This window comes from Poeciliopsis prolifica, unplaced genomic scaffold (assembly GCF_027474105.1).
Source record: "Poeciliopsis prolifica strain line A6 unplaced genomic scaffold, Auburn_PproV2 SCAFFOLD002, whole genome shotgun sequence".
Taxonomy (NCBI): Eukaryota; Metazoa; Chordata; class Actinopteri; order Cyprinodontiformes; family Poeciliidae; genus Poeciliopsis; species Poeciliopsis prolifica.
Window position 1 is genome coordinate 7,347,567 of NW_026562377.1, and position 16,985 is coordinate 7,364,551.

At 38.0% G+C, this 16,985-nt stretch overlaps 1 protein-coding gene across 4 annotated transcripts in view; it reads right to left on the minus strand.

Annotated features, from left to right (window-relative positions):
• Positions 1-16,985, minus strand: part of arid3a (AT rich interactive domain 3A (BRIGHT-like)) — a 58,132-nt gene that overhangs the window by 39,489 nt on the left and 1,658 nt on the right. The window contains exon 1 of one of the 4 annotated variants that reach the window (XM_055049022.1): positions 3,658-3,828. The exons of the other annotated variants lie outside the window; for them this stretch is intronic. The gene's annotated coding sequence lies outside the window, so the exon portion shown is untranslated. Of the gene's footprint in view, positions 1-3,657; positions 3,829-16,985 lie in introns of those variants that run through there. 4 annotated transcript variants of the gene reach the window in all.

Below are 16,985 nucleotides of genomic sequence, written 5' to 3' on the forward strand. Positions count from 1 at the left end.
GCGTCAAGGTAATACCAGTCTTCAAAGTACCACCACATTAAACCGTGCTGAGCTTACCTAAAAAGTGACCACCGCAGCACTCTTCGCACACAATAAACCCGTCATTACAATGAGGGTATTATTTTGTCTCTTGAGAGGAAGGGGGTGATTTCCCCCCCCCAATTAAAGCGCAGGTTTTACTGGAGATGCTCAGAAAATCTTCACAACATCGTAGACGTCGAAGAGGAGGACAAACAGCCTCCACTTCAAGGTCTTAGCTTCTTGCAAATAAAATTCTAGTGACGTTGTGCATCCATTCACAGGAAAATCATCTATTTTCCATATCTAATGTTTACATAAGTCGTGGATACATAATGAAAGGCAACACCTCACAGACATCCTGGTGTTGCTCTCCCAGCAGACGCCACTGTGATGCGGGTGTTTTTCTTTTAATAAAGACACAAGCGTGTGCCAAATGGAAAATAACTGATAGTGTAACATTAAACCAGCCTGACCTAACTGGAAGATCGACTTATATATTTACATAGGATGAGTGATCTTGTGTTTCGTAAGAAAGTTAACATATCACAGACCACACTGGCACACCACATTATTGAATGCTTCTTCCTTTATGCTGAAAGTTTTACAGAAGTCAAGCCACTTTGGGAACAGCAGCTCAAAAGAAAATGCATCAAATATTGCAAAACATATAAACCTAAATAAGTTAAACTGCTGGGATTCTTGGTCGCTCAATAAATAAGAAGCGGTCTGCATACCTGGAGCTCACCCTTATCCTGATATCCCGGGGTCTGCTCCGCTCCTCCTTAAAAGCAGACACTGATAACAGCAACTAAACCCTTCAGATGTTGCATTAAGACATGTGTTATGGACGCCTGTCTGGCCCTGTTGAGCAACAAACAATTGCTGCTCATAGCAGACAAAAAAAAAACTCTAGGCACCCAACGGTATAGCCGTATATGTTAGAGGAATCTTGCGCAAGGAAAGAAGAGCTGTGAAACTTGCATGTTTCCTCAGAGGGTGAAGGAAGTGACAACCGACAGAGAAAACGCCGTGAGCCAGCCGACAGATACTCAATTTTGATTCACTGGATTCTTTCACGGGCGGCAGAGGCACAAGCAGACATCAGCAGCTGTCAGGACGAAGAATAGTGCCAGTGTAAGCGGGATTAAAGCATCTTACCTAACTGGATCTGGTTTGACTCAAAACAACTGCACTGCTCTCTGCAGCGGCAAAGTCAAACAAAGACACCCAATAATTACTCCTAACTATCCAGAAAACAAAAAAAAAGAGAGAATCATGCAGAATTTTGAATTAGTCACTGTCAAGCGATTTGCCACGCAATCCATGTTTGTGCCAAAAGCAGTGCCGCCTGCCACTTAAGCCCTCACGCCCCCTCCATGTTTCATGAATGTGATTTCAAAGACAGAAGTGATTACAACAAAGCTGTTGTGTTGAGCCTTCTCCGGTGCAGGAGGAAGCAGAAGTGGTCTCTTTGTTTCATGCCACTGCTCATCATAAGCATCATGGTTTCCTACATGCAAGATGGTGCAAATTCCATTGCGCCACCACACACGTTCTGCAAGCTTCCTGAATTTATGCTCAGATGTTTTCTGTAATGTATATTTGTGATGTGACTGACCGGAACGCTGCTGCTGTCATTATTGCTTTTAATTCACACAAAACAACAAGTGAGGCTCTGACTTGACTGACACCGTTGGATGATAAACTGAGGAAGTTTTATTAAAAAAAGAAAAGCTAAACACATTCAGTCTGCATCTCGACTTAAACATAATTGGCTTCTTCCTCTTTGCTCTGGCGATGTGGTAGCGTGAGAAGCCTAATGCGAGTTTCCTACATATAAACTTGATGAACATGGCTTGCGGAAAACTTAGTCTCTGTCAACAAGAACAAAGGTTTTTAAATTGCACGTTTCCCGCAACATTTCCTGATGCCTTAAATGCGATACCATCTTTTTTTTAAAGATTCATTCAGCGCCATGTTTCGAATAAAAGCTCAGTTGTTAATTCTTTTACTATAAAACAAGGTGATGATTAGCAACAGGATTTAGGGAGTTAATGGCAGATAAGAGGACCTATCAAACTTTTACATGATTTTTTATTTGGCAGCTAAACGGATGAAAGTTTCCGTTCTTCTTGCACATTTTTGGCTGAAACGATAAGGCTTTTAATACCCAGAGCACAGCAGAAAACATGGGGTTACACATTGTGAGGCCTTCTTTGATCTCAGAAAATAATGAGAGGATATGAAGATAAGACAACTTCCTCCATGGTTTTGTTTCCACTTTGCGAAGGCATTCTAACCATAGAAATGTGGGTAAAGCTGTCTCCGTCAAAAGCTCTCAGCAGGACAAGTCAGCCTCCAAATGTAGACCTAATTTTTCTTTGACCAAAGGAACAAGGAACAAATTGAGCTCCTTTTTCTGTTTGCTGACATATGGTTGTTTTTTTATAGCCAACCATCTGCTTTAGTGACTGTGAAGAGCACCCTCCATGCAAAACAACACAGCAGCAAAAAAAGAAAACCCACTTTGAAAGGGAGAGAAAAAGAAAAACAGAGCGAGAGAGAGAGAGAGTCCCCCGTCGTATTGCTGCGTCAGATCAACACAGTTGCTTTCTTTCCTGTCTCATGTGCAAACCTTAACCTGCCGCTTGCATTATATAAGAAAATGTGAAATAAAATAAAAACAAGAAATTGATGAGTTTATTGCAATATAACAAAACTTAGAGTTTCATCATATTGATAATTAGATAATATTGTGGCATATGCACAAAAACTGTTTTAATTTAAAGCTGCAGCATGTATAGTCATAAAAAATATATTTTTACATATTTGCTGAAATTGTCACTATGTCATGACAGTTTGGGATAAGAAAGTTAACTTAAAAAATACAATGGTTCTCCTGTAATTGTGAATCATTTCTCTGCCATTAGCACATGTTTGATTGACAGCGCTAAGACCCTCCTCCTCGCTCTGATTCGTTGACGTGGTGCATTTCTACACAAGGAAGAGATTGATTTTTTTCACAAATTATTTGTGTCATGTTATACTGCCACAACTTCTAACAAATATTTAAAAGAATATGTTTTAGAAAAGTTACACACTTCATCTTTAAAGCAGAAATTATTCCCAACGCCGCTGCAAAACGACAACATGCTGCAAGTTACATTAAAAATAATGTTACATTATTGTTATAGTACTTAATTTTGATATGCTGGTTCATTGATCAGCCTAATGTTCTGTTCAAACCTTCCACCTATCCAAGGTAATATTGCTGCACAATGCCTAAAAAAAGCATACAAATGCAATATTATGTAATGAGGACAGTAGTAAATATATTATAGAATAATATTAATAATAAAATTGTAATAATTTTGTAAATACCAACTTTTTTCCCCATTTCCCTGATTCCCTGGCACTAAAAGCTGCTGTTTATTGGCCCCCAGACAGTGAGACTCCATCCAGATGCAGTTTTCTAATTAAATCATCACATCAAAATTGAATTTTTCCATTTCGAGCCACATTTTGTTGCTTACACTTCCACCTCCAACTGCCTACCTGCACTCAGAGGTATTAATGACATCTCCTTAAGTTACTTCCAGTTTGCCCTGATTACCAAGCAATGCACAAGCTCCTTACCTGTCATCGATTCAAGAAGTTCACGTCACGCCTTGTTTTTAAGCAACACAAAAAAGGAGCAATACCTAAAATAACAGCAGTGGGTATTAATCAGACCTCATTGAGTGGCTAATGGGAGACCACCTGTCGGAGAAGGTGGCAGGAGGAGGAACTGGCAAAGGAACTACAGCAGTTGGTCGAATCAAGGATAAAGTAGAAACGACAAGAGCTAATAGGTTAATCCTCTTTTTTTCTAAACCCACATTTGAGAAGTGGAAGATTGCGAAGTCTGAGCAAACAGGGCAGAGTGATAAGTACGAGAGCGAAGGGTCTAATTCCAATGAGATAAAGAGACACACACCGCCATACACACATATAGCTGCATATAAGAGCGGCTGCTTGCAAAGAGTGTGGACGTCATAATCCTCGGTGTCCACATGCTTTGTTCCTCTAAGCAATACAAAACTGAAAACTCTAAGGAGAAAGTCATGCACTGCTGCCGCTGCCTTCACTCTTTTCATTGCAGCTATTATTTAGCGATTCAGCTGAAGGAGGATAAAAAAAGCGGCTTCACGCACTGAGAGAAGAACCCGTCTCGTTTCCTGATCGAGCTGAGCGGTCAGAGAAGCTGGGTGAGGTCTGGGTGAGACCTGAAACTATGCATTAAAATGAAACGTCTGTTCTGGTTGACTGGAAATCACAGAGTCTGATTCTTACAGTGGTAATCCAGTGTTCAGCTTCATCTCCGGCGCCTCGGCTGTTCATGTAAATCAATGTGGGTGACACTGTAACGTCTTCCCCTGGATATCACCAGGCTCGTTTTGAGTTTCTGTGGGCGGTACTTGATCTGTCATTCTTTAAAGTAAGTTGTTGTAATAATGATTTTACTACCCCTTAGTAATGACTGACTTGTCATTGTTTGCACCAATGTAGAGATAATTTCTGTCATCCAGGTAAGTACAACAGACTTTTCATGGACACTTGAAACCAAATATTTACATGCAATAAATGAAAAAAGATACTATTTATTTTGTATAGTCTGAGGCCAAGTCCATACGTACCCAGATACCTGGGAAACAAAATTTTTATGTGTTTAGGCATCTAATCCACACAAAAACTCTATTTTAATTAAAAAATTTATCCATAACTGGAACTTTCAATATTTAGCAAGTTATTTTTGCAGTTTACTGCCTAGTAAAAGAGTCCCTCAGATTAATTCACTCCCTGCTGTGGTGGGGCCGAAAGTACCGTAATAACCTGATATTAACTGGCGAGCGCAATGTCTCCCCTTTGAGAAACCGTTGGAATTTTTCAGATAGCGCAACTGGTGGTGGAATTACGATACTGAAAATTTGGCTGGACTGTCAGTGATCCGTTCTGTGTGGAAGACCGCGGTAGTTTGTTGGAGCTTTGGCCCATTTCTCCAAACAGAGCGGGTGGAACTGAATGGAGTTTCAGTTGATGTTTAGGATAAATGTCACTGTGATCTGCCATTCCCTTCCCAAATCCATCCAGGATCTTTGGATTTGTTCTCGTGTTGCACCAGAAGATGTTCTCTCTTTCAGAAACGTGTTGTTTATGTTTCCTCTGAACAAGTTGAGTGGAGGTCAGTCCTTCTTTCTAATGTTTATCTTGGTAAGAATTGTTTTTTTCTGCATCACATAAGGAAGCAGTTGTGTATGAAGTGTGGTTTAAAGTTTGTGAATTACTGTATCCAAAAGCAGAAAACGCGAATATGCTTCCCCTTTTAAAATAACTGTTGAAGATGAACAAAATAAAAATATGGAAGAAAACATTTTGCTTTGAAACGATTGGTACCCCTTTATACTGGTACCAGGCCAGTGTAATCAACAACCTCATCTTCTCCTTTTGGAACTGAAATATTCAATGCCAACATTTAGCTTGTTGTTTCTATCAAATTTATTAACCCTTCCAGATTTTAAAACGTCTCTTATTTGGGTTATTTTGTAGTAATTTTTACGTTTCACTTGTGTTTTCTCATTTTGGTGTTACTTGATTGTTATTGTTTCACTCTTTCTTTTACTGTTTATCTCTGTAAAACACTTTATTTACCCTGAGCTCCAAGAACATTTTATAAATAAAGTTTAATAACTGGTTGATTAAAGGGACGGACGTAAAGCTTTTCGAGCTTTACGTCATGTTATGATGTCATTCCCTCATTGAAAGCAGACCTCGTGTTTTTACTCATTTTAATGAGTTTCAACATCTAATTTCCCTTTGGGATTAAAAAAGTATTTTTTAATTTGAATTCAAGAATGGAGAAGAAAATTCTTGAAACTGAGTTAAGCTATCCAAAGAACGATGGAAAATGGAGAAGAGTTGTGATGACGTACTGAAGATGGAGGTTCTTAAAGAGACAGATGCTAATTTTAAGGTATTTTTATTATATGCAGCATTTTTATAACTGTACATAACATAATTACTGATTTGTTCTGTAAAATGAAACTATTTACCTGAAAAAAATAAAACATTGACTTTTAATTCACTAAATAAATTATTTTTCAGCTTTTTAAAGGAACAGTTGTTTAATTGTAGCAGCTGGAAGAAACTCAGGAGAAAATCACATACAGTAGATTCTCCAGAAGAATCTACTTATGGAGAATAAGTAGATTCCCCATAAGTATATATATATATATATATATATATATATATATATATATATATATATATATATATATATATATATATATATATATATATATATATATATATATATATATATATATATATATATATATATATATATATTTTTTTTTTTTTTTTTTTTTTTATTTTAAAAACTAAAATCTGGCAGAAAAACATCAAAGCGCAAGAAATCTTTATTTACCATCAAGACACTGAAGGGGAGCTTTAAACTAACAAAAATGTCTAGTTTGAAATCATTTGTTTTGTTTTTATTTGTTTCTTTTATGTCATACAGACAGAAAAATTTGCTTCAGATGATTTGTAATAAAACTTCAGAGCGTGAGAAGGGAAAATAATCATCTTCCTTTACAAACACTAAATGTAGTTACTTATAAAAAATGAATGAATTGTTGTAAACATGTAAAGTTTTTACTTGAATTTGTAGGTTTAACCCATTAGTATCCAAAGTGACAGGAATTAGGAGCAAAGGAAGATTTTTATGATCAATTCTTGCGTTTGGTACAAAAAACGTCCCAAAGATCACAGAAGAAAATCGTTGCTCAGTGGTGCTGGTCTTGATTATGAATCCCTCTCTCACATTCCTTGCAGTATTACCAAGTAAGGCAGTAACACAGGCTCCATTGAGCCCCACTGCACCAACAACAAGATCATTGAGGAAGTGTCGCACAGGCTGGTCACGCATTTTCCACTGACCTCCTCCAGCCAGGCGAGGCAATACAGCAAACCAAATCTGATTAGCCCCAGCCATGCTATAAATTAAGGAGGCATATAACAAAAATAATCCAGCGATCCGCTTCTCAGCAGCCGTATATCAAGCAGCCGACTCACACCGGCTGAGCAACAGGGGCCAAAAGTGATTTGCGCTGCTGCTGCTGACCACATTAGTGGGCTGAATGCTCCAACTCTGCCGTGGTAAATACACAGATTTAAGAGTTTCATTTCACTTGGAAAAACAAGCTGGCTCCTCTTATCTACATGTGTCAAACCTAAGGCCTGGGGGCCAAATCTGGCCTACCATAGCTTTTTGTGTGGCCCTCTAGACTCCAGATCCTAAATCCATCCAGTTTTCTGTAACTGATTAAGATTCCCACATTTGTTCTGGCTGGCCAATGCACAACTGTAAGCTTACTGCAAATTTTTTGCAAAAATGATAAAAAAAATATTGGGTTTACTGACCGCTAACTCCCACCTGCAGATGCCAGTATTTTGTACTCCTGCCTCAGCCTTATTTGATGTCAAGTTATTTGTTTGTTCGTGATCAACAATTGACAAAGTTACAAATAACATCATACATAAACGCAAATCTTGCAAAATTCCTTGAAACTATTTCTGCAAAAACTAAAATCACAAAATCAATCTCAAAATCCTGAAGGAACTGAACAAAGTGAAAATCTGTCAAATTTAAAGGACTTATGAAATGCAGAAACAGGTATTTGTCAGTATTTTAACAGTTTGTTAATGGGGTTTATCAGGACATTCTGGCACGACTGGCCCTTTGAGAACAGTCACATTCTTGACTTGGCCCAAAAGGAAAATGAGTTTGACACCCCTGTCTAATCCAATTCAGAGAAATTAACTTGAAGACGTTAGCAAGTCTGAGCCCAGAACTGTCCACAATTAAAAGTTTGGAGATCTAGGCACAACTGGACATCTATTGATGAAGAGAAACTGATCAACAGAAAGCTAGTTTGTCTTCTGTACATGAAAGCACTTCTTCTACCCACAGGAACAGCCATTGTCTGGATATTCATATAGAAACAAAAAAATCTCTGCTGATTCAGCTGAAAGGAGAACGATTATGTAGGCCAGCTCACTGGTGGATATTGACCTTGCCATGTTACAAATTCACATAGAGGCTTGACATGGAGAGACGAGCATTATGGGAACAAACATAAATCTCATGTGACAACAGCTCACAGCCCACTTTGAGACACCGATGCGAGTCACCAGTGCAAACCGCTGCTGTCATTATGCTGAGGTTCGGCTCGGCTCAGTGTGAGCAAGCCAAGATTCACTCCTGCTGATGTCGAGTTGTTGTCCTGCCTTCTATCTTTGATTAGAAAGATGTGAGAAATGATTTGCCTCCTTAACTAGGGCTGGACAATAAATCAATAACAATGTATATTGTGATAGATGGGTGATCAATATCAACAGAAATATTCAATAATTTCTCTTAACTCTAATCCAGAACTGCACAGCAGTCTGGGGGATGTAGGCAGAGGAAAGGCTTTAGCCGCTCAACGTCTCATGGCTAACTGCAGCTAATTTATACAAGTGCTAAATAAAAATACTTCCAGGAAAGGTATTTTTGTTTCTTTTTATATGTCGTTGTAGTTCTAAAAACAGACAATAATTTGAAGAGAATAACAAGAAATAGATAAAAACAGTTTAACCACGTTTTGCAAGACTGCTTCTGGAAAAAAAAAAAAATCAAGTAAATGAATAGTCTCTGTACAATAATCAAACATGAGGACAGATGTGGCTCACATGAACACATGCTGTATAATCTTGTACAGACTGATAACATCTTTAGTTAATCTCATAAAAGACGTGATTATTATCAACATAAAGGTATTATTTGAGTTCACCACAGGGCACGTTTAAATAGCCACTAGCTAATCCAATACACAATTTTCTACTTCTAATCTTTGAACAAAAATTTTGACAATTATTATTCATTAAGAAAATTATAACATTGTTTTAGAAAATAGAGCCTCTTATAACAAGTAGTATTTCACTTTAGATAGATAAATATGTCACTCTGTTGATGTTTAAAATATAAATGCAAATTGAGTTTCCGGAACTTGCTTTGATTACCTGGCAACAACAACCTGTTGAGCAACTGGTGCAGAAGTAGTTCAAGGTTTCACCACCATTTCTCATCATTGCTTAAAATAAAAAAAAACAAGTGGATAAAACAGGACATGCTACGTTGCCAGTTTGACAGTATTTCAAATTTTTAAAACAAAAAACGATTGAATAATTATTATCAATATTGACTAAAACCCTTGTATGGCGATACGTTTTTCAGCCGTATCGTCCAGCTCTACTCCTTATACATATTTCTCTCATTTTAGTCAGACGTGTTTGAGATCTGAAGATGAAAATAATATCAGACAAAGACGACCAGACTAAAGTTTCAAAATTTTAAATTTGTAAAGAAAAAGAAATGATACAGTTTAATGTGATGCAGTAAATGCCTCAGCTGAAGGCAACCTTGACAGCAGTAACCATTCTCAATAACTGGCAATGAGTCATTTACATCTTCTTGGGGGATTTTTGACCTGATCTTCTCATAGAACAGTTTTAATTCAGTCAAATTAGAGTTTTTTAAGCATGAATGGTCTGTTTAACTCTGATGCTACAGAATTTTATACATATTTAAGTAGGAATGCACAATGTTAATATCTGTATATGTTTCAAAACCCTCTACATTTGGTATGTTCCCAATCTATAAGGGAACATACCAATTAGACAGATCTATTCTGTCTAATTCTATGCTTTGTACTTTGAGTGATGCTTTATTATTTCTTTTACATTAAATTAAGAATTACTAATTGACCATCTGAACTGTTTGAAAGAGTTTATTTTTCACATATTTGACCAAGGTAGAAAGCCTATAGTTTTTTGTTTCAGTTTCTATATTGTTGATTCTACAATTGTTGTTATAATCCTAATTGCGCTGACTCACTGTGTGAACAAATAAAAGTTGTGTTGTTTTTACATGTTTGACCAAGTTCAGTACAGCTCTTGGTGTATTGAACTGTGGCTTAGAGTTACCTAATAAATTTGTAATCCAGTGAGTTTTAAGCCGTTTTTCTGTTTCAGATCAGAATCGGCTGCCACTAAACCCCAGATATCTGCATTGGTGCATCCCAACATTTAAGTTCTGACTTTGACTAGGTCACATATGAAGGTGTGCTTTGCTGCATAACCCAGCTCGAGCTGGTTGGCTTTATCCTGTTGGATTTCCATTTCTTCCAGCAAGTCGTCTGCAACCTGAAGCAGCAAAGCAACCTCAGACCATCCCATAACCATATCAAACTGTAATTTGACCACTTTTTCATGTATTCTCCATTTATGGAGTGATCCTCACAGATGTTTGTCCTGGAAATGTCCCTGCAGGCGTTACCAGACTGACAGATGTCAGTGACTTTAGCCCACAACAAACATTCATCCACGAGCCTCCGGTTGCGGATTACTTTGTTCGTCTACATCGTATAAGTTGATCCGCTGTGATCAGGCGCTGTGTGTCCTTACACAGCATATTCTGTGATTAGGGAACCCCAGGGGTTTACAACTCGCAGCAATCAAGTATAAGATGAGCTGAGCTCATGTTGCGATCCTCATTCAGCCTGTTCAAATCCAGGCATTGCTTAAATACAAGCATATCATCGTCCTCAACATGTCAGTATCTGATCAGACGTTGCTGAGCAACATATTTCTCAGATCAGACGGATTCTGCAAATCATGCGGTGCGTCTGCTCACATGAACTCCTGCTGCTTCTGAAACCGTCTCCTCTTTGTAGCTCATCACCACGTAATCCAGCGTCACACCTTACAGTTCACAGCGGTTTCGGGTTTGTGATTACCTGATTCAGATTAGACGTTTGCTTTTTTCCACATCCTCTTTAGCCTACTTCATGTTGTCAGACAGGTTCTACTCAAGGCCTCAGCTTGGATAGATGTTTTTCGTCAACGAAATAGATACTTTGCAAAGTACTTGTTGCATTTAATGAGGTTGTCTTTCTATGATATTTTGATGTATTTGAGAAGTTTGAAAGTAAGAAGAAAGCAAAAAATAGTAAAAATCTGTTTGTTTTTCAATCTCAATCTCAAAATTGAAAAACAGAAACATTCAAGAGAATCAAGAAAATCATAAATAACCAAATTATGGAAACCTGATTGTGTTCGTTTTGAACATTAAGTACATTCCCTGTTCGATTCGGCTTCTTTTTTTCCCCGTTTAAACAAGAAACCTTTCCAAAAATCAATTTTGATTTTAATGTAAATAATTACCATATTGTAATATGGATATTACTTAATTAATTACATGATAAATTAAAATAGGACTATTATTGGATTTCTGATGATTAATATTTTTTGAAGAGTAATTATGTTTACAGAAACCTTTGTAATTCATTTTATTAAGATTTTGGTTGTGTGCAGTTTTCATTTATTTTTTTATTTGGCTTTTGTGTTTTAATTTGTATATTTAAAGTATCTTCCAGTCCCAGTGTGGAGTGCTCTGTACAAAATTACAACTTATTTGTCTTTGTGGGGGTTAATTTGTATCATTATGCAACTATAATTATATTAGTTGAAAATAGACTCACAAGGACAATACAGAGTTACAAAAGTTTTTTTTTTATAAAACTAAATTGCGCTTTCAACGCTGCAACTGTGCTTGTGGTGGTGTGAGATTTTAAGGTGAATTTACGTAATAAAAGGTAATTTGTGGTGAAAACCTACGTACGACTCTGGACGCAGTACATGCATGTTGCATCTTGCAGTGTTGGATGCGCCGGTGTTGACACTCCAGACTGTCGGAATGAAGATGATTCATTTCGTGCGGGAGAGGTGGAGAAGGGGATTTGAACATTTGACTGAATGCCATGAAAACTGGATCAACTTGTTAGTTTATACGGCTTTGCAATTGCGTCATTGCATTGTGATCTTCAACAAACATGTTGTTTTTGTCTTTACAGATAAGATGAACGAGTGGAAATCGTAAATAAAAGAGCTGTACGTGTCGTACTTAGAGACATCCTGGATAAAGGTTGCCACTGAATGGCAAAATGCGGGTTAAAGTTTTATGTGCAGGCACTCTGGCGTCTATAAAAAAATCTTTATCTGCTGATGGGGGAAATGGATCTGATTAAATTAGCTTTGACTACCGGAGGACGGCTGTCACTGCCTGCTGACACAAATATAAAACACAAATGTTCCACGTTTGATGGACGTGTCAGCATGCTGCAGCTGTGTGCTGGTATCCGGGCAGAAAGCCGCTGCACCCAGAGGCAGCCGCCGACCGTGTATGGAAAGCCCACACCGTGGTAGTCTGGTTCAGGAACTGCAGGGCATCCCGAAACTTCTGCAACCTTCCTCCCACCTGCGTCACAGTCAGCCTTGATGGGATTCCCCCTCGAACAAAACAGTGTAAGGTTTCCTCGCGCTTATTTCTGAATGAATAGCAGAAATCCAGCAGTATGTGTCATACAGTAAAGAAATAGGTTTTGGCACGAGAACAACTGAAAGGCAGCCAAACCGCTTGGCCTCCACTTTCTCTATCAGCAGGACAGCTTGGGTGCTAAAAGAATGTGCACATTGAATGCAACACAATGCAAGCTGATATCTGCAGGTGGGTTGGTATTGAAATGTTGTAATCCTACCACACCCAGAGGCTTTGGAAAGCAACTTAAACAGTGACAACTTAAAAGAAAACAACCTCTACAACCCCGTAAAGGATTATTCTGTAGTTTGATCATAAGAAAACAAACAGACCTGCCTGTCTTGTCCCTGCATGTTTGCCTGCCATTAATTCATAGCCACTAACCAGTTTAGTGGCAAACTGCCACTGACTGCAGCTCACTCAGCCGTAGTGCCCGGAGGCAAACTCGGCGCTCTATTTGCATGCTACACTTTCTGCTTCCAAACGTTTTTCAAACATCCTTTTCGGTCAAAATCAGCCTGCGTCTGCTGTGACAAGGAAGCCGGATGGATTTCACCCCATAAAACGACATTTTATTGTGCAAACAGAGACATGAATTTAACAAACATCAACACATACTTAAGACACCAGGAAGAACTTTGACTTGTTTTGATAGCCAGGACTATTACACAATATCTCTCTGTGAAAAGAAATTAGATTTGACATCTTCTAAGAAAAGACTTGGTCGAAAGAGACAACAACACAATATCGACAAGAAGAACAAGAGGGCGAATCACCAGAAACCAAAGACGTAAGAAAACAGATGTGGTCAAGCAGCACCTCATGTGTAACTAAAAAAAACCCAGAAAAGAAACAGCACCAAATGAAGATCACATTCTGGGCTGCAACGGGTAAGGTAATTAGTGATGTGTGAATGTTTTTTCCTGTGACGACACACAAGAAAGCCAACACTGCTCAGTAAAGTAAGTCTTTTATCTTATTTGCAAAATCTATTTCTCTTCCTCTTTTTTTTCTCTGACCAATAAAATAATATCACGGATTAAAAGACAACACAGAACACTTGAGAAAGTTTTAAAAACACCAGTTGGTAAACTATGAGCTGGTTGGAAATCCTAAGAAACAACAACAAAATAATAGTCTGAGGTGCATAATTTACTTTTGAATCTTTGTGTTACAGCAAACCTGTGGTTTTATTATGCAATGGAAATAACTTATGGGCCTTTGCCTAGTTTCATGATATCATGTTATTTACACAAAGTTTCTACTGCTGCTAAAGTTACTGATTGATGATCCCAATTATGATGGCATCTAAAAGCTTTGCATTATGTTTTTATACACTGACTTAAACAAAAAGACAAAACAACCACTCACCAAATTTAGTTTACCATTTAGTTTTCAGGAACACATTGAATAAAATGCTGTTTATCACAGTGAAACAAGCTTTTTTATTAGTCAGACTATCTGCTTTGGTAGCCAAGCTTCCACCGCCTGCTTAATAGACACGTCGCTCGTAACATGCCAACAGCAGTTTTAAAACAAATAAAATTTTATAAGAGTAATTTGTGGGCCCCCTTTCAGTTTCCATGACTACCAATGTTTTTCACAACAGGAAATTTTTCCAAGCAGCTGAATTTGCCTTTTACAGGAGTGAGACAAAAAGCACAGTAGCCTTTACACAGCAAAGTAGTTCTGCTAAGCAACAAGTGGGGGAGGGAGCGAACAATGTTACTATATGGTCAATGCACTCAGAGAAAACACTGACTAGACATACAGCTATGAAGATTTGGATGGATACTATAAGCATTAATTAGTAAAGCGCAACAGCTAAAATCGCCAAATATTTGAGACTCCCTCTAAAACACTTAAAGCTTCCTATTTTAATAGTTTAAACACTAAAACGTACAGTGGAAACCGTATTAGCACTACCACAAAACCTAATATCTACAGTCTTCCTTGTCTTTGCTCTGAATGTAGGCATTTCTGTCTTTTCTTTTGAATCTTTGTGTTTCATTCTGTGAAAATAATCTGCAAAAAGGCAGATTTTCTGCTAATAATTTGGAGATGCTTTCCACAAATCAGTCAACAAACAGCTGACTCTTCCCCCTGAAATGGACATCCGTAAGTATATTTTTATAATAATTTAAAAATGGCTGGTTCTTGTCTTTGCCTAGGCATGAAATATTTTTTGAAACCTAGAAAGTGCTCGTTCGTTAAACGGATCCCAATCACCTTTTAACTGTTTTGGAGGGGTTGTCATATACCACTAACATTTTCTCAAGACTCTTTATTTTGCATATATTTCTAATTAAATATTATTTCACCTTTTCTTCTTGGAGTAAGACATCTTTCCAGCCAGTACTGACATTGTAAACTATAACAGTGATGAAAATGTGAGATTTCTTTCAGACACCAACACTCTACAGACCATAGCGCTTTTGATTATCATTAACCTCCAAAATCCTGCAATGTGTGTAGTCCCAAGGGCTGGTTTATTCATCAGGTCAAGGTCTGCTCCTATTTCAACACTTTGAGTTGAAAGGAAGCGAAGTCTCCATAAAACTACAACCTAGGCAAAACTTCTTCAAATAAGGAGTAGCATACAGGTCTTTGAGTTTAGTAGCAAGCTGCACATACAATAGCGAAAGGAGGCCTTTTAATAGCTGAACCTGATCACCTCTCATACGTTTCTAATCCACACAGGGCCAATCACAACGGAAATGCCCCTGGATACCCCACCCCCACCGGCTTGCTGCAGCAGCATTTCTCTCCACTGGAAACACTGGTGCGAAGGGGCAGTACCGGCCAGAGGAAGGATACCATATGCCAGATTGGACCAAAGAGATTAGCAAGGCATTTTTTTGCTAAGGTGATTGGCCCACAGTGGGGTGGCGAGTGTGATAAGGGCAAAGAAATCTCTCCGGAGACTGTTCCACATTCTACAATTCAGCAGCTGACACTTTCTTTTATCTATCAACAACAAGCCACAGACTGGAAGACTACTTCTGTTGCAAAATAAGAAATAACATGTCTCTTTCTTCATCCCTTTCCTTATTTTCAACTTCCACATTTACCTCCAGTCTGTGGCAACACTTCTACTCAATGAACCTTTTTATAACTTTCTACTAGTTATGTCACAGTAACACAGTTAATAAAGAACTTCAGTAATTTGAAATTCTCAAATAAGGCTATTATTTGACCAAACTTTTTGACAGGACGGGGGGGGGAAACCAGTTGACGTCATTCTTTAGACCAAACCAGAAAATCTCCACTGAAAGCAGCTGTAATTCCTTTCTGAATGTGCATGCTGAAGGTCATTAAGACAAAGAACTAAACATGCCTTTAAAACAAAACCTGCTTCCTGTGGCTGCACTCTCCCACCCCCAGCCTCTTGGTGAGAAACTTTAACACTGGCCACAAACCAAATGCCAGAACGCCAGCCAGTTTTGGATGTGGCTGTGAGGTTTGACAGCTTTGTGTAACCGAGCCAATTCTCCAGTGAAAAAAAAGAAGAGAAAAATACAGTACAAGGACCTCTTGAACTTTTTTTTTTTTTTTTGGAATGAGAAGTCTGCTGACCTAGTTTATGTTGGCTGACGCCACACAGGGGAATACTCAGTTATTATACACAGCGGATATTTCCACTACTACACTGTTGTGGCTCAGAGGGAAGAGTCTGTCATTCCCAAATGTTTTGATTTCTCAGCTTTACAAATGTACTGCTTACAATTCAGAGAGTTTAGTGGTTGTTACAACCAAAACTTTTAGAAATCAGAACTTTACAATTTGACTTTAATTTTTATTTAAACTCTCATTTATCTTGCCTGTGTCACTCTATCAACTGTTACCCCAAAACATTAACTATCTTTAGCATTTATCCTTTAAAGGCACTCTTAGTTTCTAGGAATGACCCTCAGTATGATATTTACTCTATAGGCAGGGCCTATAAAGTAATATACACTCTATAGAGTAGTATGTTTACATATAAGGCGGTGGGTGCAGTCATATATCCTGGCTTTTATAGCCAGACGAAAAAGCTTGCAATATCTAACACCTGGAATGCAATATAATTTCTATCATTTTTAGAGGTGCATCCTAGTCATACCATCCACTGACAGTATACACGGTCTGAACTGCTCATGGTATTTACTGTTTCAGCCACTTAGTTGGGTTTGGAAAGTTATAACACCAGTTATATAGATCCGAAGACAGATCAAATGTTGATGACAAACTGCCCTGACAGATCATCTGAAATAGTTTCACCCCTTTGCCACTTAATGCTTCAATAGTTCAGAGTTTCATAGGGACCATATGTCTAGCCACACCCATCAAGTTAAGCACTCGCTTTGACAACCAATAATTTAAAGGAATTTTGCACAAACTACTCGTTGAAAATGTTAGAAAGTGTGACTCCATTAAATAGGATGTACTTGAAGGAGATCCCTCAGGATTTAAACTGTAAATAAGTAAAAATAAGTACCGTAAACTGGGAATTAGAACCAAAATAAAATGG